We start from the raw sequence: 3,167 nt of genomic DNA, 5'->3' as shown, positions 1-3,167 counted from the left end.
GGTGTTGGACACATACAATACATAGACCTACTTATGTTTTATGATTATACTTGAGAGCTCTTTCTATCCCAATAGCATTAATAATGATTTAATATCTAATATATTTCGAAGAACACTTGATGATAATATTCATTTCTTTTAATCAAATGATTCATACTATTGTACAATTCTCATTATTTCTCAAGTGGTACTCGGAAAATGATCTATTGCATTTATATATTTATATATGTAGGCATATTTTCTCATCAAATATGAAGAATGAAGGAGTGAATTGCACTTTTAGCAAAACTATTTTGGTCATCTTGGATGTATTTTTTTTATGTATGTACATTTGATTAAAATTTACGACTTAATGATCTTTTATATTTATTTATATATATATATATCTCAATCAATAATCTATAGCTATCTCTAAACTATATACTTTAGCATTAATTCAAAAAGTATTTTAAGAAAGTTCTTTGCAACACCTCCATGTTAATAAACATTTAATTATTGGTTATTATTTACAACTTTCACTCATTCTCATATCACCGGCCGTGTGGCCTAATGGATAAGGCATCAGACTTCGGATCTGAGGATTGCAGGTTCGAGTCCTGTCACGGTCGATCCCTTTTTAATATTTTATGGTAGGTCATTTTTAAATTTTGTTGGTTGTAAATCAACGTATATGATCATATTTGACAAATAATTATTTGTATATCAATATTTTCTTAGTCTGTTCTTTAAATTACGTAGATGAAAAAGGGGGGGGGGAGACATGGCTTTCCTCTTTGTACACCAGCAGATGAGTTAGAAGAAAATGAACTAACGGCAGCACCTGCTTTTAGAGTGAATGAAGGAACATTCTGTGCCTTTTAGTCTCGCTCACGAACGTACTACTACTAATCAAATAAATTATGAAATATTTCACGGTTTCATTCAATAATATGTAATATTAATATATAATACATTTAGATAGTCGGCTATGAAGCTTTTGATTGATTTGATATATTACAGGAGGGGATTTTTTTAATTTTTTTACCCAAAAGTAAGTTTAAATAAGTAATGCCTTGACTGCAGAAGGAGTGATTCATCTTTTCATATTTCGAATGTTTATTAAAATTGCAGTGAGATTATTGTATTAAACGTAGGTATATTTAATTACAAAATACTTGATTTTTTACTGCTATGCATTTTTTTTTCTTTCATGTTCAAAGTGTAATAAGAAGGAAATTTATTTTCTCTTTTTTTTAACTAGGGCCTCGTTTATGTACATATACCGGGCCCTACCGTAATTATTTACTCATCTCTATTATACAATTTTTGTGAGATTTAGAATAGTTATGGGACAATTAATTCGAATCGGGAATCGGAGAATCGGGATCGCCATAGGGATAATTTAATTGTTTATTTTCCAATTCCGATTCTTTTTAATTACTCGTATTTAACAATTCCTTACTTTTTAAATTATGAAAAAAATAGAAAATGAAATATAATTTTTGCTTTTTACTAGAAAATTTACTATTTTAATTTTTTTTTTTTGCAAAAAATTACATCTAAAATTTACTTTTAAAAAAAAATTATTTTTTGAGAATTGACGGGGATTTTTGACCCCCTTTTTCAAAAAATTAAATATTTAAAATTTTTTTCTACAAATTTTATTTTTTGTGAACTGTTGTGGATTTTTGAAATTTTTTTCCAAAAAAAATTCATTTTATTTTAATAATTGTAGATTTAAAAAAAATGTTTTTTTTGAAAATAGCCATGTGTTTTTGAAATATTTTCCCAAAACATTAATTTTTTTGTAAATAATTGTGGATTTAAAAAAAAATTAAATATCCAATTTTTTCCAAAAAAAATTGACCTAGTTGTCACCACGAGCGCACAATGCGAGTATAGAATTGAGATAATAGAGTCCCTCCCTAGTAAATTGTCCAAGAAGTCTATCTGGGAGCAGACTATGGCCTCGAGGAAGACGATTTACAATGGAGGTCGGCAACCTATGTCACGCGGAGGCATATTCACTGGCAACCAGAAATGAGAACATATTCCCGTAGTTTGTGTGTGTATTTTTAACCATTATTGTGGATAATGACACTCCATGTCTCAAAGATTGCCTACCCCTGATGTACAATGTCTCAATCCATGGAAGGGATTGTAAATTGTCTTCCTCGTTTGCCTACTGGGACATTTCCACGTGGAGGATCGCTGCTAACTCAATCATCTTCTCGTACTGTGTACTCACTATAACCAAACCCCTTCCCCTTCTATAAAAAAAATCAGACCCCCAAAAACAAAACCGTAATTTTACGTTAATTGAATGAATGCTTCTTTAAGGATTGTCATGTGAGACCATTTTTTTATTTCCAGGATTTACGGAAATGTTAAGATTTTTAGCCGCTTTCCGGGATTTCACGGAAAAGATCAGAGTATAATTGTAATAAATATTTTATACGCATATAAAATTTAATTTAAAAATAAGCGACTATATGCCAACTTTATTTTTGTAAATAATTAACTACTATTCTAAAAACATTATATTATACTCATAAAACAAATAATATACCAGAATGTTTGGATATTTATTATATCCGATTGATTAATACAAAATGGAAAACCAATGTACTTTTCACTTTTCTGAAGGTGAGCAAATTATAAGGTGACTTGAAATATCCTCGTAAAAACATAAAACCAATGACACTTTTATGGTCACTAAGGTGAGATCTGAGTTTCGCAACAACGAGTCCTTCAGTTGTAAAACTCTTTATGCTTCGATAGACGTAGCAAGAATATATTCCAAAGCAGCCAAGTACATGATGATCAGGGATGGGGCTTTTGGAGAGAGTGAGTAGAAAATGACAGGTGGACCTATAGTCAGTGATGCTGATCGAGAGCATAATGGGCATGCTAAAACCAGAAACCTAAAATCAACATGGTAACCCTGACAATTTGAAGAATATTTTGGCAGAAAGTAGTGTAGTTATCTCGACGTTTAATTAAATCAGCTACTAATCTCAACCTCTACTGTCAAACAAGAAAGGATAAATTTGGAAAAAACCCCACATGGTTGCTAGTCTTCTGTATTTTTCTTGTTGTCCACAGTTAATTATTATTTAGAGAATAGTTATTTATTATGTTAAGTTTTAAATATCTTTATTTATAACTGAGTAAAATAATAATTCCTT

At 30.0% G+C, this 3,167-nt stretch overlaps 1 non-coding gene across 1 annotated transcript; it reads left to right on the top strand.

Moving 5' to 3' along the window:
- The first annotated feature begins 535 nt into the window (after window positions 1-535).
- On the top strand, window positions 536-608 carry TRNAR-UCG (transfer RNA arginine (anticodon UCG)). The gene has a single exon. It is a non-coding gene; the product is annotated as a tRNA-Arg (tRNA).
- The last annotated feature ends 2,559 nt before the right edge of the window (window positions 609-3,167 follow it).

The sequence above is a fragment of the Lepeophtheirus salmonis genome, chromosome 11, assembly GCF_016086655.4.
Source record: "Lepeophtheirus salmonis chromosome 11, UVic_Lsal_1.4, whole genome shotgun sequence".
Taxonomy (NCBI): Eukaryota; Metazoa; Arthropoda; class Copepoda; order Siphonostomatoida; family Caligidae; genus Lepeophtheirus; species Lepeophtheirus salmonis.
Note: the sequence above shows the minus strand (reverse complement) of the source record. Positions and strands in the feature narration are given on the sequence as shown.